This window comes from Tursiops truncatus, chromosome 1, assembly GCF_011762595.2.
Source record: "Tursiops truncatus isolate mTurTru1 chromosome 1, mTurTru1.mat.Y, whole genome shotgun sequence".
NCBI classification, from domain to species: domain Eukaryota; kingdom Metazoa; phylum Chordata; class Mammalia; order Artiodactyla; family Delphinidae; genus Tursiops; species Tursiops truncatus.
The window spans coordinates 16164748-16190002 of NC_047034.1; the positions used below are offsets into that span (position 1 = coordinate 16164748).

The window sequence follows — 25255 nt, forward strand, 5'->3', positions numbered from 1 at the left end:
GTGAGGTCACCTAGGAATTTGCAGCTTCTATATGCGATATATATATATATATATATATATATATATATATATATAGAAGGGATGTTTGATTTCAGACAGTTTTTCATTAAAATCATTTTCATTTGCTTAGGTATAGGATTATTTAGAAGTAAAAATGTACCAAGAGCTTGGAATAGGCATATAAACAAAATTTTTCTGTGTAACTATGTATAAAGTATACATTCACACAAATGGTATATGTAAATGAGAAAAACAGGCTTTTACTTCCGAATCAGTAGTTAACAAGAGCTTTTTATATTTAATTCATTTTTATAAATTAAGTATGTTTATAAAACTAGATTTTTAAATCATTAATTTTATGTATATCACCGCAAAATAATATTCTGGAGAGAGTATTAATCTGTGTCAACATTTTCAGTATTAATCTGAAAAACATGGGAAATACTCTTTGTTGAATTAATTAATGATTTTAATTTCTGCCTCTCCTGAGCTTACCAAATTAAAATGACACTTTTTTCCACCCACACAATTTGAAAGCACTATCTTTTACTGAGAAAGTTTTCTCTGCTAAGAGATCATCTGAATTTAATCACCAAAGGTTCTTCCAAGTTGGGGCAAATAGTTCTCAATTAATTAATCAATCAAATATTTATCAAGTAACATCTGATAATTCTAACATTCAGTTGCCTTGAATTTTGCTTCTTGCTTTTAGAAATTTTTGTGACTGTGATTTTTCTCCTTCCTGCATTACCAAACACAATACCTTTGTATCACCAAATACATTTCTCAGGTATTGCCGAGTTGATGCTTAATTTCAATTTTTATTAATTTGATTAAGGTGTTTGAATATAACAAAACATTCTTCTATATAAAAAATCTCAGAAATCTTGAGCATTCACCATTTTTATCTTATTAGAAATGAACTTTAAAAACTCAATTCTTTAATTGAAACTACAAATTTGCCTCATTTTATAAAGAAATTTTAAAGCAACAGAAAAGTTAAAAATACTATACAACTAGTCTCCTCTCACCGCCCTCAGAATTAAACCTAGAAAATATTTCTTAAAGGAAATAAGCATCCTCCCCCCTGCCCCCAGTTCATCTGATAGGTCTGTTTCATTTACTTTTTTGTTTGTATTATATTGTCACAAAAACAAAGTTCCTGAAATACAGGTGATAAATCTGAAGTGAAATCCATGTGTGATACCTCCAACAGGTTCCCCCCCCCCCCCGCCCCGACTATAGAGGTGAAACACAAGCTCTCCTGTCTTCCCTGATACAGGCTCCATCCGGCTCCACATCACCTGCCAATCAAGGAGTCAATTCACTAGTCATTCAAGGAGAGAGGCACAATCAGCCACTAATGACAGCCAGATGGCACCTGCCTTTCATGAACTGTGTTCCGAAGTCAGAGTCTACCTGGGACAAGGCTCGGTGTTCTATCCCCAGGTAATGATGAGATGTTTTTGTATTCCGTGTAAGCTGTAAAGGCTCACACGTCCGACAGGATGCCCTCGCCCACCCGCTCTGTAAAAAGAATACGGTTCTCCAGCATCCAGTGATGTGACATAAAGTGGTTTCTGATCATTAAAATAAGCAACCTCACTTCCTTCTTTCCGATCTGATTTCAGAATAAGATGTTAATTAGCCCTGCAAACGAGGTAGGCAGATTTCAGGGGTAAATAGCCAGCCTGCATTTCCAACAGCTGAGAAACGGGGCTGACATTTAAGTACGGACTGATGTGCTTTTCCTCATACGGGTTTACCAGAGCTTTCAACCTTGACCTGAAGGGAACACCTTTTCTGGACGTGACAGGTAATTTAGTCTTCTCGCTAAGTTCTGGGGCTCTCTGGTGGTGAATTATGTATCGTGCTTCTGTGATACAGACACCTGTCCACTGAGAGCCAAACCAAAGCTGATAGATTCCTCTTAAAGACCTTAGATTAGGTATAAACTACCTTTTTCCCCCAAGAAAAGTCGTCATGATGCCAATCACCTTGCTTTTTCTTTCCCCCCGTGATATCAGGGATCTGAGAGAGGCCTAAAGCAAACTGAACAATGTTTGCTTTTATAAAATGATTCTTTGGGTAGGACCGCAGTGTCTTTTTGTTCCCTCACTTTTCTGAAACTGTCAAAAACCCTTTTATGTTGGAACAATAAACTTGTATATTACGAATTACCAGTGTTTGTCCCCCAACCCTGGCTCTTAAAATAATTCACTAAACTGTATCATTGAGTGTGCTCTATTAATTAAATCAGAGTTTCCAGCCAGGTTGCCAGCCAGTCCAAAAGCAGCCTTTGGACTAAAAAAAAAAAAAGCAAAATTACATCACACTATATTCTTGGCTAAGGTTATAATTTGGGACAGGTAAATCAAATGTTTTGGATCTGGAGAATAGGAAAAGAGTAATGTCAATGACACTGCAAAAATCCTGGTGTATACAAAAAGAGGCTAGAGAAATAGACATTTATGAAATGGTTTAAAGCTCATCGTGGCTGGTGGAGAAGGAGGGACAGGGTTCTCCTGAATAAACTTCATGTTTATGTCTCACTCAAATGGTCCCTCGCCAGCCAGACTTTGGCCAGGACATCATCTGGTATCAATAGACCCACCTCAAGGGCAACTGAAATGGTCCAGGGAATTTGGTGCCCTGGGGAAGACCCTTTGAGATGCTGTTTTTGTTGGTCACTGTTTATAGCGCTGGTGGTAACATAGAAGAGCGAGACCTTCCCACACAGGAGCAAATCTCTTTCTGAAACATGATTTAAGACTGAAAATTTGCTTGGAGCTCTTGCCATGAGCTGTTCAGCCCAGTACTAACCTTTTACCATGTTTTCCCTCCTGGCATTGAAAAGGTAAAGCCCACTCTTCTCTGAAGCAGTGGCCACTTGCCCACTTCCTGCCCAGGAGAGCTCAGCAAGGCAAATATGGTCACCTTCTGACTCAAGGGCAGGCAGGTCCATATCCATTAAAGATGGGATGTAAATGGGGAAAAAATCTCCTGAGAGGAATCCGTCACACAGCCACTGTGCTCCGGGGCCCTTGCTGGAGTGCAGACTGAGAATCTCATTAGGAATCTAATACAATAAAGACATGCAGATCTTAAGGGTGTGGGGTAGAGTGCAAATCAAATTAGCTTCATTACTTTATTCTGCACCTCGCAGCGCTTCTGCCAGTGGACAATTGCATTAGATCAGCAAGGAGCTCACAAGGCAAAAAAAAACTCCCTGGAAATTCATTGTCTGAAGCAAGACAGGGAAGGGGTGGTGGTGGAGGAGAAATGGGAGGAGAAGGCAGTGGTGACTTGTGTTGATCCAAGACATAAATTTCGTACATCTACCCACACTGGAGCTGGGCCCTTTGCTTTGCTTTTCCAACTCCCGGGTTGATGGCCTGTTTTATGTAGGTCATGGGAGATGGGGCAGCGAGACCTAAAGTGAGAAGAGTGAAATCAGTTCCTACCTCTAACTTGGCCCTTGAGTCATTTGAGCTTTGAGAGTTTTGCTTTGACACTCTTGACATTTCAGAAGGCCCTTAGAATTATTTAAGTAAAAACACGAAAATGTTGCTGAAATGTCTCTAGATTTCTTGCCAATAACTGGAATGGAGGAGAAATGTTCAGGAAGGGAAATGTAAACGTATTTGGCCAAAAAATAGGTGGCATGTGTATCTTGACAAGAGAGAAGCTACAGCTGGAGACATTCTTGGTTTTGTGTTATGAATTAAACTGCAGATAAATATGACAGCAAAGTAAACTGCACCATAATTCAATATATATTATATTTATTTAACAAGTAGTTAATTGAGGTACTAGGAGTTGGAGGTGGGCAAAAGTGAATGACATGTACCAGAAATTAAGGAAATGCTCACAACAAAACAAAACAACAATAACAACAAGAAAATAACGGGGGCTTTTTCCTTTTGGTAAAAAAGGATACAGGAGCCAAGTGAAAGAGCTCCCAATGGTCAAAGCTGGAACACTTTGGGCAACAAAATAAAATACTCTAGGATTATAACCTAAGGTATAAAATAAATATCTAGATATCCAAAAGTCCATACTGATATTAATTAATAAATGGGGGAGGAGAGACACATATCCTGTGTAGCAGAATTCCAAATAATTTATGCAGAAACTCCATCCTCAGGGAAGTAGAGAATAAACTCCACCTGGGAAGTGTGGGTCTTAAAGTGACTTCCTTCCAAAGAGGACAGTAGGAAAGTGGGAAAAAAGACCTATTTCACTGTGGAGAAATCTGACAAACACTTCCTCAGCCAGTTGGTCTAGGTCAACATTGACAGTGATGTCATGTTGACAGTATGTATCCTTGATGTATTGTGATGAAAATGGCACGTTAACTCTGGGATCATTCTCCTAAAAACCGCAGTCCCAGACTCATCATGAGAGAAACAGGTAAATTCCAATAGATGGGCAGCCTACAAAATTCCTGACCACAGCTTCTCGAAACTGTCATGGTCAATGGAAACAAAGGCAGTCTGAGAAACTGTCACAAAAACTGTCACAGCCTAAAGAACCATGATGACCAAATGAAACATGGTGTCCTGGATAGGATCCTGGAAGAGAAAAAAGACATTAGGTAAACTTAAGGAAATCTAATGAGGTATAGACTTATCAACTGAAAAAAATTGCACAACATGAGAGTTGTGAGTTAAGTTTTATTTGGGGCAAAATGAGGACTATAGCCTGGGAGACAGCACCTCAGAGAGCTCTGAGGAACTGCTCCCTAGAGGTTGGCGGAGGTGGGTCAACATATATGTGATTTGGGAGAGGGGGGATATATGCAATCCAGCACACATTTTGGCAGAAGGTTGTTGCTAGTCTCATGAAGGTTCCTGCTAATCATGAGGGCCAGATGTCTCTGTTAATGACTTTGGTGCTTTTCTAGATATGAGAAGATGCAAGAATTTGGGCTCATAAAATCTTCTCCTGAAAATATCTATCTAAAAGTCTGTTCTGCCAGTTTTTCCCAGAGCACAGAGTGCCTCCGTCCTGATCTCCACCCTGAACTCCTTTCAGGTTGTGTTGAAGGTCAGTTGCTAGTGACTTAATCCTTGCAGAGGCAGATGGCAAGTGCCAATTTTTAGTTTGCAGGCTGTAGTTATTAATAATTTATGAATATAGGTCCATTATTTGTCACAAATGAACCATCCTAATGTAAGATATTATTAATAGGGGAAACTCAGTGCTTGGGTATATAGGAAAGCTCTGTACTATCTTCTCAACTTTTCTGTAAATCTAAAACTGTTTTAAAAAATAAAGTCTATTTTAAAAAGACTTACAAGCAGGTAAGATAATGTGGCTGTGCTCTCAAAGAACTTTTAGTCAAGTGAGAAATAATCCAGAGACTCTACAATAAATCCCTTTCCCAGGAAAGTTGGTGCTCATCAGAAAATTAAACCCCTCGAGTACTGCCAAATTGAACTTATGGAAATTAACCTTAAGATTTAAAAAATTAGGGACTAGTTACCACGGACATCAGCTGAAACTACTTTGTTGTTTTATTCTCTAATGGCAAAAGAAAGGTTGTAAAAAATCCACTGATGAGGGTTTTTTGGTTTGTGTGTTTGTTTTTAGGTCATATTTCACTGTGTAACTATTCATGGAATACCTTTCACACAAACCAATATATGGCATATAGTATTATCCAGCAGTCACATGTGTTTCTCTCTCTCCCCCTTCTCACCATCACACACACATATAACACTTTATCCCCCAGCCCTTCACTCCACTCTGAAGATAATTGTAGTTGATCCAATCACCTCTTGGGTCAAAGGCCCGTCTGGAATTCCAGGCAATCCATTCATCTACAGATCAATAGAAACGTACTGACAATCAACTTTGTGCAGTTGCTAAGAGCAATACAAAAGAGAACAGAACATACACAGTTAAAGAAAATCCTAAGACAATACAGGAATTGCCACACTTTTTTGGTTCATCTACCAAGAACTGGTAGAACCAGTATCACCATTTCTAGACTCTTCGGGGGTACTGCAACTCTCCAATTCAAGGTTTTACAGAAAAAGGATGAACGGAGCAAGGCCCTGGAAGAGTATAGGATTTGAATAAGGTAGGAAAATGGGAGCTCAGGAAAAGTATGCCATAGAGGTATGGGGAAGGGATAACATAAGAAAGAGGGAATATTGTGACTTGAAGAGAGTGAGAAGGGGCAGTTGAAGCTGGTATTGAGGGAAGACGACGGAGGCCACCAAGAAGTTTTGATGATTGTATAGTCACTGGGAATTAGAATTTGTGGATCTATCAAATATCTATCAAATACCATTAAGAATTCTGTGGTTGGGCCCTGCATAAACCATACTGGGACGAATTTGTTTCTCATAGGACAAATTGTCTCATGAATATATATACAGATATAGATATATATTTTTATAAAGAATATATATATTTTTTTACTGTATTTATATAGTAAGCTACATAATAACTTGGGTGATGAAGCTTCAGAAATTCTACAATTTATATTATATTATGTTAATTATATTATATTATACTATATATTACATTATATTCCATGGCATTTAGTCATTCCAGAGTGAGCAATCTGATATACAGGGTGTCCCTAGAGTGTGCGGAACCTGGGACAAATATTTTTATGGGGCTCCTGACTATATAAACAATTTGATTAGAAAATTCATGAGCCCATGTGAAATATAGTGGTTTATCAATGAAGATTTAGAATAATGGGTAGGGAAGAGGCACTTATATATTTGCTTACTGTTCAGTCAGGGCTCATGGAGATTCTCCTTAGTGTACAGGTATCATTAATTCCTGTTCAAGCCCAGAAACCATCACTCTGTGTTTTTTATTGTCAAATGCTCCATTCCAAGCTAATTTCATATCTAAAATGTAGCAATGCTGTTATTACTCATAGTACCATGGTTCTTCAGAACCTGTTGGTATTGAAACTATAGAGATCATTTTTGCTTCTGCAGTTCCCTAATATCATTTATTCAATGCTCTTCATGTCATCCATGGAGTCACCCATGAACGCCGGTTAACAGTGACTCTCAAAGCTTGTTACCATGCTTCTCTGAAGATGACCGCAGTCGCAGGACATAAGAGTGGGCAGGAAAACGTGAATAACATTTTATTTTCTGGTCATGTGAAATTTACCAGTCAGAATTTTACACATAAACAGATCTAATCATGACCACCCTTGAACCTTTGGCTGTCATTTCTGCCTTCCTAGAATGTGGTCCCTCAGTGTTGACCACAGCCCTCCTTCTTTGCTGCACCCCATGGGCGCTGCGAGAAGAGAGATCCAGTGCCCACGAGGAATGTTTTCTGTTTCTCTTAAAGATCACCTCGGGAAGGCACGCTGTTGGGAGAGCCTGTTGGACTGGCTGGGCAGCGACCACCGCAGAACTGCCTGGCATGTGGCACAGAGCTTGTAAAGAGGTGGGTGACTATCCCGACTGCCGGAGGCAGAGGGTGCACAGGACGCTTTGTCCTTTAGCAGAGAGGAGAGCCCTTATCTCCTCCTTCTGTCCTATGTGAGTGAGGGTCACTGCGCTCAGCATGTTGTCGCCATCCTGGCTGCCCAGTTTCACGGGCGGAGCATCAAAGAGCTCCCCAGAGAGAGAGAAGAAACACGTGGGTCCCTGCCTGGGCTCTGGACACCCTGCCTGGTCCCAGACAGGAGAGATAGACCTTGGAAATTTCCAAGAAAGCACCTCCAGAATGGGGGCAGGGAAGCGTTGGGCTGTAGAGGGCTAGATGGGGGCAAGGACTCCCTTGCCTTGATCTAAAGTTAGGAAACCTGAAATTCGTAACCATCTTTTTAAAAGGGGTTTAACAGCAACAATTAGAAAACTCGCCATTGATTTACTGTTATCATAATGGATTTTGTCCTGAATGAAGGTGTTAATTTAACCCATAAATAGGGCCGATTTTTGTTGGGTTTCCCAGAAACATTAGAATTCGGGCAGAAATTAGTGGCAAATGTGAAAACAATACATTGAGTTAGGATGAAGGGAATACAAGGAATTCTGGATGCGAATGAGGACCTATGTTGCTCTGGCTGCTGTCAACAGCCATCTTGACCCCGGATGCAGCTGTCAAAACACGAAACCAACACAGAAAGGAGGGCCGAACTCAGAAAATTCCAGAAACAAGAGCTGGTTTCTTGATCACACCGAACCGGAGGTTTAACTTACCTCTGGACTTTTGAATTATGTGCATTGCCACTGGATTCTTTTTTATCCAGTTTGAGATGATTTGTTTTATTACTTAAAATCCTAGAGACCCTCATTGGTAAAAGCACTTGATTGCAAAAACACCAAGCTGGAGTTCTCATGCTAAGAATAAAAGAGCAATAACCAGAAAGTGGATATGCAGCCAACAGAACTCTGGAAACTAGGGAGAGGCTCCTGAGGGTCCTTTATAGAATGATTCTGACACATCCAGAAGGGAATGGGTAACATGATTCTGGATGTCGCTGTACTTTTAGCGAAGTACCATCAGCCTTCATGAATTAAATTCTTTCCATGTCATTTGAATCTTTCCTGACTGTCCCTAGAACGCATTGACTGTATCATATTTGGGGATTTGATGAAATGTTACCTCTTCTTTTTCTCATATTGCTCCAATTTATGTGTATTCTTTCTCCAAATAGATTACAATCATCTTGTATCAGGGTCTGTGGTAGGCAGCTTTCGGGGAGGGTCCTCAATGACCCCTCCTTTTCTTCACGACCTTGTGAAATCCCCTCTTGAGTGTGGGCTAGCCTGGTGACTTGCTTCTAACACTCAGAATACAGCAAAAGGGATGGAGTGTCACTTCTATCTTGGATTATACAAGACTGAAGGTTCTGTCTTGCTAGACTCCTGTTCTACAAAGGGAGAATATCCAAAGTTTAAAGTGTAATACAAAAGGGATCATTTTTAAAATGTCATGGGCTGGCTTCTAAACCATGATAAAGTATGACTGACAAGAATTGTCTGGCTCTCCTTTATTTCTCTTTTAGTCTGCAAGTAAAAAGATCATCTTGGTAGTGTACATCAGTATCCGCCTTTTTATCACACCGTAAGATTGTCTGGCTGAGGGAAACGCATTATTTCCCAGTGTTTCCCTCTGTTTTCTTTATTTGCTTGCCTCCCCCCAGCCTCACGCCCCCCACTCCCACCCTGCCAAAGCATTTGGGTCACTCCATCCCTGCAATTGGCTGTCTCTTAACTTCTGAACTGAACTTCTGAAAGAGTTGAAAGGGGAGATGAACTAACAAGGAGATTTGCTTGTCTCAAAGCTTGGCTCTGCCTGCCTTTAATTAAAAATAGTATTGATTTTTCTCTGTTCTAATGACAGTCACTAGTCTGCCCTCCCTGTGTTAGTCACTGACAGTTTAAGTATGAAACAAAGGGCATTTATTCAGCACTTAATGTGAAATTATCACTGATTAAAAAGTGATTTATCATATGAACTACATCTGTGTAGGCTTTTTTTTTTTTTTTTAATGTTCACTTTAACCAGAGTTTGGAAGGTATAGTTGGATGATTGGCACAGTTCTCTCCTCCTCTTATTCAGTTCTCCTTCCCTGGTTTTAGGGCAAAATGGAAAACAAAATTTCCGCTGAATTCAGGACTGAGAAACACGGGAGGGAAAAGAATTTTATTTTATTTTTTAAATTTTTACTGGAGTGTAGTTGATTTACAATGCTGTGTTACTTTCTGCTGTACAGCAAAGTGATTGAGTTATACATATACATATATCCACTCTTTTTAGACTCTTTTCTCATATAGGCCATTACAGAGTATTGAGTAGAGTTCCCTGTGCTATACAGTAGGTCCTTATTATTTATTTATTTTATAGAGAAGTCAGACCTGAGCATGTCCCACAAGTCAACTGGTGAGTTGCCAAGTTGCCTTCAGGGAGCAAAACACAGAACTTTTCCAGGACTACATTCTTCTCACACCTGTCCCTACTCTTTTCCTATTTCACATAGTGTTTGACACTGCAGAAATTGAGCCAACATCCAAGATGGAAAAACAGTGCTAGCAGGAAGTTTGCAAGGAAGATGTGAGAACAAGGGAAGGAAGTGATGCCCACATAATGCAGTCAACCTTTGATAACCTTTATGAGTTCAGCTCTTTTCCAGCCACGATTTGGCCCAGTCTGTCCTTTTTCCTGGGATGAGTGGTAGTGCATCTTTTTTGGTTAAGAACACAAGCTCTAGTGACCTTGAGCTGCTATTTAATCTTTTTATACCTCACCTTCTCCACCTGCAAAATGGGATTAATAGTATCACCACCATGTAGGGTTAAATGGGAATATTAAACAATGACAGTATTAAGCAAAACAATTAGAATAGTGTCTGATACATAACAAACACCCACACATACACATATTACTAGAATTCATTGCATGTAAGACACTATTGTAAGAGACATCTTGATTTCACATATGTTAACATATTAAAAAAAGTACCTATTGGAATTGATGAAATACCATAGGTAATTACTGTTGATAATGCTGATTTATTTACAATGATGACCTCTCATCAAAAAGTGACAAGATATCCAATGCTGTGGACTTTCATAAATACTCATTTCAAAATAGAGTTGGTAGTTAATGCTGCTGCCTGCTACTTCATTTTATCCTCAGTGGAGTGGGATAGTACAGATTCATGGATTTTGGTATTAGAAAGGCCTGACTCCCTACCCAGGCTCTGTCACCCACCAGAAGCATGTCCCTGATAAAGTTATTTCCCCCTCTAAATCTCAGTTGGGTATAGCAATGCCCACTTCACAGTGTTCTGGATAACCTCTCAAGCAAACAAGCTTGGCATAGGGCTCCACCAAAGTAGGGTACATACCAACATTTCTTGAAAATTGCTTATACTATAACATATAAATATACTTAAATTTCAGACTAAACAATGCAGAGGACATGAAAACTTTATTGAACTACATTATACTTACTTTGTTATTCAGAATTTTCAAAACCTTACACACAGTGGTATAGTGGAGGAGGAAAGGTGAGCATTGCAATAGTCTTAGGATATAGGGCTTCCTCAGGTCTTAAGTCAGTGCTGTTTCAATTGGTGGTGTTCAAGAGAAATAAAGAGAAATACATGACAGCTATAACATAGGGATTGGTTTATAGTTTCCTGTGTTCCCTTTATACTGCCTTTATTTTGCAGTTGAAGCAGAAATGAAAACAACTTGATGACTTTCTAAATATCCTAGAGTTTATTAGTAGCAGAACTTGTAGGAAAGCCCAAATGTTATAAACATCAAGACAAAGTTTCCTTCCACTAAAGCATAGAAAGGTGGTGACTTGCCTTTTTAGCATTAAATGACAGCAAGCACAAAAGGTGAGATGCATTATTAATTTAGAGGGCAAGGCCCACTTATGGATAAATTTCTTGCATAGTATTTATCAGAGCAACATCATATATGTTTCTGATAATAGTGAAAAAATAATTCACTATCTTTCTATGTCTGTGTTTCTTGGGGGAAATCCCCAAAGATTGTAAAATTAAGAGAAAAAGAATAAGTTTCCTACCAAAAAAATAGTTCCCTAAGATAAGGAAGCATGAATATGAGACTGGGTGATGGAAAGTAAAGAGAAAAAAAAGGCCCAACATTGAGAAGACATCAAGTACAAAAATGTCCCTGAGATTACTAAGAGAGGAAGGAAGACAGAATTAGGGAAAGAAAGAAAAACATCAAGAAAATAGAAGGCAATTTAAGAGCAATACAAATGGAGAAAATTCATTCATTATTCACAAATATTTATTGTGTAACTACTATGTGCTAGATTGTTTTCTATGTACTTTGGATACATCACTGAATGAAACAGACAAAGATTTCTGCTTCGTGGAGCTTATAATATAGCAGGGACATGCAGAGAATAAAAAAAATAGATATATATGTATATAAAACTATATTGAATATTATGTGATCCATAATAAGGAGAAAAATTGGTCAATAGTAATGTACCAGAAATGAAATAATGAAAGTAGCAGGCAAGACAAATAAATCATCTATTATATGTATGTTCGAAGAGTTAAAGGAAAACATGAACATATGAGAGAAATGGAAGATAAAATAGGAACTTCTAGAAATAAAAAAATAAAGCAAATGAAAGGAAAAATTTTAAAAATCAAAACAGATTTTGAGATTAACAGCAAACTAGATATTGCAGGAAAATAAAATCAGTTACCTTGAAGACATAGTAATAAAAATTAGCCAAACTGAGACAAAGAGAGAAAAAGTGAAAAAAAAAATCCCCAAACATTAGTGAACTTTGGGACAATATGTGGTGTTTTAACGTGAGTGAAATCAGAGTGCCAGAAAGAGGCTTAAAAAAAGATAATAAAGAAAGAGGTAAACATTTTTTTAATAAAATTATGGACAAAATTTAATGAAAAATATCAATCCACAGTCAAAGAAAACTCAATGAACCCCAAGCAGGATAAATATAAATAAAACTACAATAAGATATGTTACGGCCAATGGCTGAAAATCAGTGATAAAGATATAATCATAAAAGCAGCCAGAGAAAAATGAACATTGATTGGGAACATAACAAAAATGACAGCATTATTCTACAGCCAGAAAACAATGAACATTCTTTTTAAGTACTAAAATATAAAAATGGGCCACTTGAAATTCTATATCCAGTGAAATATCTTTCAAATATGAAGGCAAAATAAAGACATTATAAGGTAAACAAAAGCAGAGAAAATGTATTACAAACAGACCTGCACTACTGAAATATTAAGGCAAGTTCTTCAGGAGGAAGGAAATTATACCAGATGAAAGCTCATATCAACCAAAGAAATGAAGATATCTAGAAAGGCAAATATGTGGAAAATAATAAAATAAATTTTCTCATTTTAAAATTTCTTTAAAAGATAATTGATCATTTAAAACAAAAATCATACAATATATTGTGGAGTTTGTAACATACATAAAAATATAATGTATGACAATAGCATAAATGACATAAAAGAGAACTTGAATTATATTATTTTAAGGTTCTTATATTAAATATTAAATAGGATAATAGTATTTGAAAGTAATATGTGAAAAGAGAAAGATGCACACTGTAAATCCTGGAGCAACCATTAAAAAAAAAAAAGTTTCAGCTAATGAGACAATAATGGTGAAAAAAATACAGTGCTTATTTAATCCCAAAAAAGCAAGGAAAAGAGAAAATAAAGAGCAAAGAAAATATGAGACAAATAAAAAACAAATTATAGTCTTAAACCCAATCATGTTGTATTAAACATAAAAGATCTAAACACTCCAATCAAAAGGCAATTGTTTTCAATCAGATAAAAAAAGCACGATTCAACTATATGTTGTCTATAAGAAACCCACTTTAAATATAAAGACACAGATAGGATAAAAGTAAAAGAATAGAAAAAGTATTAGTGTAGCTGGAGTGGAGATATTAATATCAGATAAAGTAATCTTCCAGAAAGGAATATTATCATGGTTAATAAGAACATTTCTTAATCCTAAAGTGTTAATTCAGTAGCATTCCTAAATGAGTATGCACCTGAATAGATGACAAAGAAAAAAAGAAAGAAAGAATGAATGAATGAAAGAAAGAAAAAAGAAAGAAAGGGAAAAGGAGAATGAAAAGTATTCATTTATAATTCAAAATTTCAACATTCTTCTCTTGATAATTGATTAAGAAAGATTATAGGAGTTGGCAGACCTTCTCTAAAAAGCTAAATAATTTAGGCTTTGCAGACCACATTCAGTCTTTATTGTATATTTCTCTGTGTGTGTGTGTGAGTGGGTGTGTGTATGTAAGTTTAAATAATGCTTCAACCTGTAAATACTATTTTTTTAGCTTGCAGGTCATATAAAGATAATTTGCTGACCCCTGAAATAGAATACCATTAGATATATAGGAGACTTCAACAAGACTATCACTAACTAGACCTAACTGGCAGTTACAAAGCACTCCACTCAACAACAAGAGAGTGCCCACCCTTTTCAAGTGCACATAAAACATTTGCTAATGTTTTATGTGCACTAAGATCGGTTGCGGGGATATTACAAAGATCTAGCAAGAGATCACTTGGTGCTTGTACTAAGGAAATAATAAAAGTGGTGGTAGGAGTTTGGATATACTTTGAAAAGAGGATTAGATGGAATCTCTGATTGGAAGAAGAATATGAGAAAAACAGAGGAGTCAGGATGAGCAATTAGGAGAAAAGAATGGCCATTAATTAGAAAGGGTATAAGATTTTTGGTGGAGCAAACTTTTTGTCAAAGGTAAGAAAAATTAGTTTTGAACATGGCAAGTTCATCATGAACCATTATACTCTTCAGTGTGTCGTATGTGTAACCCCTGGATTTGTTTGAGGCATATCTGGCATATTTATTCATTTGAAAATCAGATTGACAACTAGTTACCTTCTCTGACAACTTGTGGCTATTTCTACAAGATTAGCCATAATCCTACGCTTTGGTTAATGTTGACAAAGTTGCTCTAATAATAACTATATTCTTTTACTTGAAAGCATTTGTTTAATAGAGGCTTCTGAAGTTCTTTGATGGAAGGTGGTTAGGACAAGTCTCAGTCTGCACAAAGAGGAAGCTGGGACTCTCTGTTGAACTTAGCTGGCTCTTTGGTCATCAGGATTGTGAAAGTAGAGGGTTCACAGTAGATGTTTCCAGCCCCCTCTCCCCAATTCCTCAGTCTTCTCCTTTTCCATTGTTCACAATCACACACCCTTGAACTCCACGTCTGCACATCAGCACTGGATAAGTCTCTTCCCTTATCCCACAGATTGGAGCTCCTCTAGCTTTGCTGGACAGTGATGACACTGGGTCCTGTCAGGATGACTCCCTGTCCTGGAACAAGCAGGCAGCAGGTGCTTCATTCCTTTTCAGTGTTCCCACCAGTGACTCATTCTAAGGAATTAGCATAAGCTAAACATCCATTTACTTATCTTTTATTAAAGAGAGAATATTCTTCCTACTAGGAAGGCTTTGCCCTCACCCTGTTTGACACAATGCATTCCTGGTACTGTTTGTCTCCCTCCAGAGCTTGGTTTGCACTACAAAGTAACCACAGTTGCTGAAAATAGCTTCTTCTTAGTTAGTTCTATGATGTTTGTGTTTTTGTTTTCTTCAGGCTGAATCCTGATAGGAGAGTATTTTCCAGTTAATCTTGTCCCTCATAATTATAAGAATAAAATGGACTGAATGATTACAAAAGAGTGAATTAAACAATTTCTATACATTCATCAAGACATTTGGATATTAATTATAGACACTAGCATAAAATAGGCACTAGAGAATGGCTGGATTATAAAAAGTAAAAATCCCTTTAAACCTGTATTCTAGATGTATTTTGAAGAGTCAAGATGCTAATCTCTGTGGATAAATCGACAAAGTATCTTTGTGATATTGTGATTTATAATAAGAAATATATATTTAGTCTTCATCCCTGTTCCTGGCACAGAGCTCCTAAAACCCTTGGAATTTCCTAAATGATGAAAGTGATAAAGGTGTCTTTTACTGTGTCAGTGAGATGACTTCTGGAAACCACTTAAGGATGGGGGCTGGTTTAGCTCCCAGGGGAGCTAACCATGTGATTTAACCTGAAACAAATAGACTGCCAGATATTTCTACAGTAAAGATGGGTTTATTTTGGGATAAGCTGAGGATTTCAATTTGGGGTCTGCAACCATTGCAAGCCACGTGTGAGTCCCGGCACAACAAGGGGAGAACTCTTTTATAGAGGGGAAAAAGAAGTCGGGAGGCTGTAGCAGACAAGGAGTCTATGGATTTTCATTGGCTGAGATTTATCAGGAAAGAGGAGGAGTCTTTCTTCTTCCTGTTGGGCTATCATTGTAAGGCATGAGAGCTCCCCTTTCTGGTCTCCCCACTCTATTTAACTGAGGTTTCTGTCTATTAATTTTTTACAGAGGGACAGAACTTTCAACCCCACCCCTTGACCTCTAGAGAGGGGAGAGGAGCTGGAGGTTGAATCATTCCCAATTGCTAATGATTTAACCAACCATGCCTAGGTAATGAAGCTTCCATAAAAACTCAAAAGGATCAGGAGAGCCTCTGGATTGGTGAACACATAAAGATGTGGGGAGAGTGGCAGTGACGTGCCTGGTGAGGACACGGAAGCTCTGTGCCCATGCCCCATGCGTGCCCTATGCATCTCTTCCATCTGGCTGTTCTGAGTTGTATCCTTTAATAGCTGTATCTAGTAAGTAAAATGTTCCTCTGAGTTCTGTGAGTGGCTGTAGAAAATTAATCAAACCCAAGGAGGGGGTCATTGGACCCCCCCATCTGAAGTCACTTGGTCAGAAGCACAGGTGACAACTTGGGCTTGCGATTGGAAACTGAAGTAGGGGATGTGGTGGGGGACAGGGGCAGTCTTGTAGGACTAAGCCCTTAACCTGTGGGATCTGACACTATCTCTAAGAAGATAGTTCCAGAAATGAGTTAAATTGTAGGATACCCAGCTCGTGTCAGAGAATTGCTTGTGGGCCTGGGGACAATTCCCCCCACACACACACACATTGGAATGGGTATTAGACTGAATCGTTGTTTTTCTTTTTCTCTAAATATCCTAATATTTTGGTCACCAAAACATATTCTTGCATGAGAAATGTTCATCACTGCACACCTAAAACTAGCCCTTCCTTCTCTTGGACCATCTCCCTTCTGTTATACCTTCTCTTACCTCCTTGTTAAATCATTCTTTTGTACTAGAACATTCCTCTCAGCCTATAAGTATGCTTACATCTCTCAGACAGAAAGCCCTTTCCCTGAATCCGGTGATGTCTTTAAGCCATCACCTAGTAAGTCTAATTATCTTCACCCCATGCTTCCCCAAATTACCTGTAAGTGTTGTCTGATCTTCCTCAATATCCACTAACTTCTTAACACTTCACAATCTACCGTCCATTTCTACTCTATTGAAAAGATGGTCATAGAAGAATCTTTTATCACATGATTCAAAATCTCAGGTGTAATCTTCGCAGAATAGTGTTGGCACTGGTTTCTATACTTTCACACTTAAAATTCCTCCTTATCTGTCTTCCATGATGTATTCATTCTTGTCCTGTCTTTTAAACCTTTCTTTCTTAGTTCGTTTTCCTGTTTTTCCAAACTTACATGTCGTTGAGGTTATTATATCACTCTCTTACACAAAGATATTTAACAGCTTTTCATAGTTGGTTGAATTAAATTTCAATTCCTCAGTTTGTCATTCAAAGCTCTCCATAGTTTGACCCTGGAGTTTGAAACCCAAGGGGATGAGTCTAGGTGGTAGAGAGCATGAAGACTTGAGCTTTGGCCAGAGTATGTTGCCCTCTATGAAAGAACAAGATAAGTCCCTACATAAAAGGAAGAACATAGAGCCCTGGCTATGACGGCATAAAACATGGAGTTAGGGAGGTCAAGAGGAAAGAGCTCTGAGCCTGCCAAACCCCATCTGTCACTTCTTTCTCCACAAGCATGGATGACCCCAACATTCTGCAATCAGGAGTGTCAGAAAAGAGTAAAAATGAATGACAAAGATACCCATGAGACCATTAGTAAATGAAAATTTCACCAGAAATGACTGAGCTGCCTGTGAAGATACACAATGAGATCAAGTGGCAGGTGTATAACTGAATAGGAAGCAACAGCTACTTCATGTGGGGAGTCACCTGGAGCAGCTATGTAAGGACACTCAATCAGCAATGTGTGAGAGTAAAGAAAGATCATGCAGGAAAGAAAATGCCAGTGGAGAGTCATTTTTCTAGGTATGTCGTAGCTGATGTCCAGAAAGGATCAGCCAATAAATAAAGTATACTCTGCCCACAATAGAACGAGTGGTTGGTTCCTGGACACTCCATAGTTTTTCACTCTTTGGTTCACATCGGTTATTCTTTCTCTCCTTATTTGTTAACACTTTTAAAACACCACAGTGTGCTAAGGAGAGCTCTAAGCATGCAGAACTGGAATTTGAACCCAGGCAGCTCCAGAGTCCATACTCCTAACCATGGTGCCCCTCAGTGAACTCCTATTCATCCTTCAAAGGCTCAATTCAAATATCACCTCTTTGATGGAGTATCTCAATTCCATCAATCAGAGTTAGACTTACAATTCCCTCGTCAGTGATCTAACAGCACTCTGAACCTCCCTTACTGAGTCATTCAATTAAATTATTTAATTTAAAATAACTTAAAAATAGTATTTTAATTTTGTCTACATTTGTGGTAAACTTTTCAAAGGCAGAGACTGTATTATGAGTTTGTGTATCCCTTCCCCTAAGCATAATGCCTGGCACATAGTGGGTACTCGATAAGTATTTGTTAAATTCGAATAAATTGAAATGATTTATCAGAGGTTGTTAGGGCTCAAAAACAGTGGTAAAAGGAAACACCAAACAAACTCCAAATAAAAAAATGAACAAATGTCAGCTTGCAGTCTTCAAAATAATTACCCATTAAATAGACAAACTACTGGGGGAATAACCATAGGCGTCTTCAAAAATAAAGGTTTCGGGCTTCCTTGGTGGTGCAGTGGTTGGGAGTCCGCCTGCCTATGCAGGGGACGCGGGTTCGTGCCCCGGTCCAAGAAGATCCCACATGCCGCGGAGCGGCTGGGCCCGTGAGCCATGGCCGCTGAGCCTGCGCGTCCGGAGCCTGTGCTCCGCAATGGGAGAGGCCACAACAGTGAGAGGCCCGCGTACCGCAAAAAAAAAAAAAAAAATTAAAAAATAAAGGTTTCCCCCCACAAAAAGTATAACAGAAAAAGCAACCTTGAGTTCCCTTAAGATCTTTAGCTGAAAATCGGCAGTTTTGAAGCAAGTGAACAGATTATTTTGGCAATAAAAATCAAACACTCTGTTGTACACTTAGTATTTCATAATATTCCCTCCATAAAGTTCTCAAATTTGAAAAAAAATTAAGGCATATTAAGTTTTCTAATTTATAATAATATGCAAGATAGATGACAATACATTCAAGTGATGTGGAACTTCAAGTGTGTAGGATGTGCACATTAATAAATGTTTGCCTTGTTAGTTTGATTATTTGGGTCTATATGTGTTTAAATATATTTTTGTTATTTTTTTATGGCGAAATGTCCTTGAAATTAAAAAAAAATAGTGTGCGGTGTATGAGTGCAGAGAATAGTAATATGTAATTTGTTGTTAAAAAAAAAAAAATGTTCCCAGACTGTGCTATGTATTAGAAGAGCTTAGCCAGTCTATCCCTCTGAAAGTGATGGGCCTATGGGAGTTGAATTGAGAAGACCAGTAAGTCCTTTCCACCTATACTAATATGCTTCTCCATTTACTATTCAGTAAGGAGACTCTACATTTGTTTTTCATTTGTTTTTGTGTAGGCAAGATGTCCTTGCTCCTATCACTTTTCAAAATATCTACTTGTGCTTCCTTAAATAATAGAATTGCTCCAGTGCCCCCTCAACCTCATCTGAAATTGACACAAGTATATCATATTGGCCATCGTAACCCATTTTTCTTATGCTTCTTAACAAAGAGTGGCTACGTGGACCACAGTCACTATGGACAGCAGTGGAATTTAGTTGGATTTTGTTAAAAGTGAGGTAAAGAGAGCATGGGGTCCCCGTATGAGAGAAGGGCCCTGTTACTTTCTACATTTCCAGAGCTCATGATTCTTCTACTGTCCAAAATTTCTCTTGTCTAATTCTCATGCAAGTAAGTGAAAATTATACTCCAAACTTCATATTCTACCCCTGCTCAAAAATATCCAAAAAACTAGCTGGAAAGCTGGCTAGGAAAAAAGTTGTCCTAGGTACTGAGCAGAACTTCTGTAGGAGGCTCTCTAAGAAACAGTTATTTGAAGAGGCAATTAGATCCCGTTTGAGTTTATTTATTTATTTCTGATTTCACTCAACAACAAGCCTAATAATTCAGCCAGGCACTGTAGGCACTATAGCATATAAAACAGCCCCTGCCATCGTGGACTGCGGACTCTAAAAAAGAAAGCAGGTATTGAACAAACACTTAGAAATAACTACTCACATCATTATAAATGTACTAGGCACGATTCTAGTAACTAGAAGGGGGTTAGTTATGGATAAGAACCATCATCGTAAGCAGGTGACAAATGCCAATTGTGTGCCAATTATGTGCCAATTAAAATTACACTAAACATAATGCCAATTATGTTTAGTGTAATTTTAAAAAGCAAGACAGAAAGCAGTGGGTTTCTTTTTTGCACAATTAATTAAGCAGTTGTGCTAAGGGTTTTTCATACATTGTATGTATACTCCTCACTGAAATCCCAGACATTCTTTCTCACGATGATAACAGAACCAAGAATGAAATCTAGGGGTGACTCCAAGATCTGTGCTCTTCACCACTATAAGTGCCTTTTAAAAAAAGTATTTTAATAAGGTTAACTCAATAATTTAACTAGAAGTTGCAAGTCTTTCTCTTTTCTGGGAGAACATCACCCAACTTTCCCAGGAAACAGCTATATTCATGGATAATGCTGGGAGCAGACATAGCTGAGTTGGGGCACTGGCTCGCCTTGAACCCTTTGAACCTCAGTCTCTTTATTAGAAGAATGGAAAGAATAATATCTACTTTGCAGGATTATAATGAGGAACGACTATAGCATCCACCCTTTCATCTATCATCCATTTTTGAATATCAATTCTGTAACAGGGAATGTAGTAAGATGCTAGAAAAGAAAGGCCAATTCCCAGGATTTAAGAAGTTTCCTGTACTGGTGAAGGACAGACAAGTAAACCAACAAGAAAGTGCGCTCAGGGCTTCCGTGGTGGCGCAGTGGTTGAGAGTCCGCCTGCCGATGCAGGGGATACGGGTTCGTGCCCCGGTCCGGGAAGATACCACATGCCGCGGAGTGGCTGGGCCCGTGAGCCATGGCCGCTGAGCCTGCGCGTCTGGAGCCTGTGCTCCGCAACGGGAGAGGCTACAACAGTAAGAGACCCACGTACTGCAAAAAAAAAAAGAAAGTGCGCTCAGTCTGGGGCACTGAGTGCTGGGGCACTGAGGAAGCATAGAATGTGTGGAAATTTCATAACCCATAGTTGTTCGATGGCCAATAAAGTCCCTTCTCCTGTAACCATTTTACTTTAAAATTTCTATCTGTGATTCTTCATCTCTGGCTTTCCAGGATACTTGGTGGCTCTTACAGCTGCCAGGAGGAGAGCTGGCCTTTTATCAGAACCTCACTGCCAGGGGCAAGTGCTCCCCGTTTCCCACTAACCTCCCCTCCCCTTTGCTTTGAATTGCTTGAATGCCAACCAAGGAATGGCATTTCTTAATGGCTGCCAAAGCCTCTTCCCAACCATCCTTTGCCATCTTTAGTTTAAGACAAGGTCTCTTGGCAATGGTACCCTAGAAATCTGAGACCAATTTCTCACCAATTAGACTGGGAAGTTACAAGTCAGAAACATCCAGATTTCTGCTGGCTCCCATTCAGCTCTTCTTGAAGACGTTTACCTCTATGGAGCCTGACAGCCCACAAAGCCTTCCTCTAGCCCCTGGGCCACCAGTTTATTTTTCTCCATGACCACCAGGTAGCTGCTTTCCTATTGCTTTCCACCTAGTGGGGAGAAACGGGAGGTGGCCAGAGATACCCGCCGCGTGACGGAGGGAAAAGTGGCGGAGGGCATCTCACTCTGAGGAACTTACATGGAGAACCTCCCAGCCCAAGAGAAAAGGTGCCCGGGCTGAGAGCAGGGGGAAGGAGGTTCCTTTCAGAGTTCTGCTAATGACCTGCGGGGAAACGGCACAGCAGTCATTTCGCAGATCCGATGGCAGGTCATGGCGACAGATGTTCCCAACATATGTGGAGAATTAATTACCCACTAGTAAACAAAATCTGTGATGCGGTGAGTCATTTTGTCCAAATTTCTTCTGATTTTGCTTTTATTAGGAGCTTAATTTTTCTTGATCATCTACATTCTCTTGGATTAAAGCACTCCTTAATGGGCTCCCAGGAACATTGCAAAGAGAAATAAGGGCCCAGTGGGCTGCAGAGGGGAGGAGAAGCAAGAAGAGGAGGAGAGGAGAAACAGAAGCAAGTCTCTGGCTGCAGGGAGGATGGAGTTAACCAAGGGGCTGATTGGGAAGCTACACCATACTGAGTGATTAGCAAATTATTTGATTAAAACATTGGATGCTAGTCATATTTTTTTTAATATTCTAATGGTTACCTCCTATTTAACAGTGCTTACACTTAATTTAACTGCGTGCTGTGGAACAGCTGGAGTTTCTAAAGAAAATTACAACATTCTGACAGAAATAGGCTTCCAGAAAGGTTTTCTTTTAAGTTGCTTTTATAATTCTGAACATGTTCCTGTCTCGGGTCATGGAAGCAAATTCTGATAGTCATCACTTAAGAAAACAGATTTTCTTAAAAAGGGGCTTGAAGAGCCTCTTGATTTTTGTTAGGTAATTATTTCCTTGGCCATTTTCATCCATCGCAAAAACTGTCAAAAATTCCGCGTTTCTTGAAGTAGATAAATCTGAGAGGTTGTTGGGAAAAAAAAAATTGTTCCTTATCCCTTCCCATTTTTGTAACCCCTCTAAATCTTAAATTCAAAAGTGTCCCGTAAATCTTTTATTTAACAAAGTAGAATAAATTAAAAAAAAATTTAGTTCCATCTACACCGTCTATAATTCACACACAATTCTTGTTTCTCTCATTCGTTCGTTTCCTCATTCATTCAAGGAACATTCGTTGAGCTAGGTGCTGGAGGAACAAAAATGAATAATATAGGGTCTTTAATTTCAAGGACTTAAGCAAAAAACAAACATGTAAACAGACCATGTAAACTACATCGAACCTCCTTGAGCTGGATGACTACATGCTAGTAGCATCTCCCGCCCATCACTGTGACATCCACAATGTTCCCAAGGGGGCAGATTGCCCCCACCCCCATCCTAGATGTGAACCATAGGTTTAGTCAATACTCAGAGTGAGTCTAGAAAGAAGTGAACCAGAGATTCTTCTGGAATGTTGGTGAGAGCCTCCAAGGCTGGGACATTTCTGGGGCACAGAGGCAATGGGAGGAGTCTATTGTTGCAGTGATGAAATAGAAAGAAACAAAATCTATTGATGCCAAGATAAAATGGAAGGAAACAACATGCTTAAGATGAAACCTATTTTTATTTCATTTCTTCCTCGAGGCATCGATTTCCTGTCCTTTCCTTCTACTAATTTGGCCCATCACAGGAAACAAAATTCTTCGTAAAAAGGTCCATGATATATAACATCTGTTTGGTATTCATTTTTGCTGCATGTCACCAGGATCTGACAGTTGAAATTTACTTGAGTAAAACCTCCCTTCAAAGATAAAAATTGCTTATTCCACTTTCTCAGGAATTCTGAATCTCTTTTGGAATTCCCAGAAACTTGAGAGGCATGTCATGAACTCTGGTGAGTTTTACATGGCTGTTTCCTTAGTTAGAACAAATGAAACCTGTTTCATGAATATTTTTATAAGGTAACACTTCAGTTCTGCTGTTTAACTGGTTTGATGCTATGTGACACAAACTTTACCCATAGTTATGGTGGTTGGTGTACGGCTACAATAAACATCTAATAACCTACCTTGTTGGACAGAATATGATAAGAATGGGAGAATGGCCTCTATCTTTCATAGTGGATATTTACAGATAAAAAACTCAGAAAATGAAGAGCTACAGACCAATGACTTGTGAACTTGCTACAACTCACTTTTGTACTTGATTAAAATCTCTTAGTTTCACCCATACATGAACCAGTCTGTGGGCATTTTGCCACCATTTTGCATTTTATTCTTCTTTCATTAGGCAAGACAATAACAACCTAATGCAATTCATATGTTTCCCTGTTTCTAATCTCCATACCATTGTTCTATTTTTCATTTTAGACCTTATGCATAATTCAATCCTATTTGAACATGATAACATGGTACAGTATGTCAAATATTTAAAAGCCGGCCAAAATAGACCTGGTTCAAGAGACAGCCATAGAAGTCTTCAGCTGCAGTAATTTATTATTCCTTGCAACAAATGATTAAACCAATTCTCTGATTAATCAAAACTGTACTTTGGAGCTAACCACACGAGACCAGAATTTTAAATCATGTTATGCAGACTGTAGCAATATAAAGAACGAGATTGAAAACTTAATTCTATAAGAAATATTTAGTAAATAAACGTTAATTTTCCTTCAGACTTCTTGAAAGATCAAAGCCACACTCAAGCAAATTTTAAAATATACGCCTTGCCAGGCACCATGGAAAGTGTCACATTCTTTTAATAGGTGCACGGCGTTACTATTAATCATTTCTCCTTGAAGGACTTCCGTACTGTTTATGGCTTTCCCAGTGGCAGCTCTTTGCTCACCACCTTTTCTAGTTATTGTTCATGCCCTATCCCCAGAACTAAAGAGAAAGGCCCGAATTCTCCTCATTTCCTACTACTCCTTCCACAAACAGAATTCAATAACACTCCCTCATTTGCAGTTCATGTCACTTAAATAGACCAGCTTTCTCCCATCTTCACGTCATTCATTGAGTTCCATCTTCATTTCTCCACTTTCTCTAAACTTGACTTACAGTTTTCTTTTCTCTTCTATCCATGCTGTCACTGGTTAATTAATTCAATCTTTCTTTATCAAACGTTTATCAGGAATCTAAAATAAGACACAAATGAACTTATATATGAAAAAGAAACAGACTCAGACATAGAGAACAGACTTGTGGTTGCCAAGCAGGAGGGTGAGTGGGGGAGGGAAGGATTGGGAGTTTGGGATTAGCAGATGCAAACTATTACATAGAGGATGGATAAACAACAAGGTCCTACTGTATAACACAGGCAACTATATTCAATATCCTGGGATAGACCATGATGGAAGGGAATATGAAAAAGAATATGTATGGCTGAGTCACTTTGCTGTACAGCAGAAGTTAACACAACATTGTAAATCAACTATACTTCAATAAAATTGTTAAAAAATTTATCAAATATTTCCTAACTGCCAGAGACTCATAAGTGTCAGGAATATAGAGATAAAATAAGACACAGATTCTGCCTTCGAGAAGCTTAAAACAGTGGAATCATCCCAGTGACATTACTTGAAGGGGGTGTAGTTAGGGTGTTGGTGAACTCGTACTTTTCCCACAGCATAAAATAACCCTCAACATCCCAATGTTTTGTCCTGGCATATGAGAAGGAAAACATGGGGCATGATGGTAGGTGATTCGGTAGCATAAATTGTGAATGTTTAAGTGTAGTT

The 25255-nt window shown here is 38.6% G+C and overlaps 1 long non-coding RNA gene across 1 annotated transcript in view; it reads left to right on the top strand.

The window, feature by feature from the left end:
* The first annotated feature begins 1286 nt into the window (after nt 1-1286).
* The window catches only part of LOC141278999 (uncharacterized), a 34790-nt gene continuing 10821 nt past the window's right edge, over nt 1287-25255 (top strand). Inside the window, exons 1-2 of the long non-coding RNA XR_012332630.1 lie at nt 1287-1449; nt 7336-7434. This is a non-coding gene — a long non-coding RNA (uncharacterized lncRNA). The remainder of the gene's footprint in view (nt 1450-7335; nt 7435-25255) is intronic.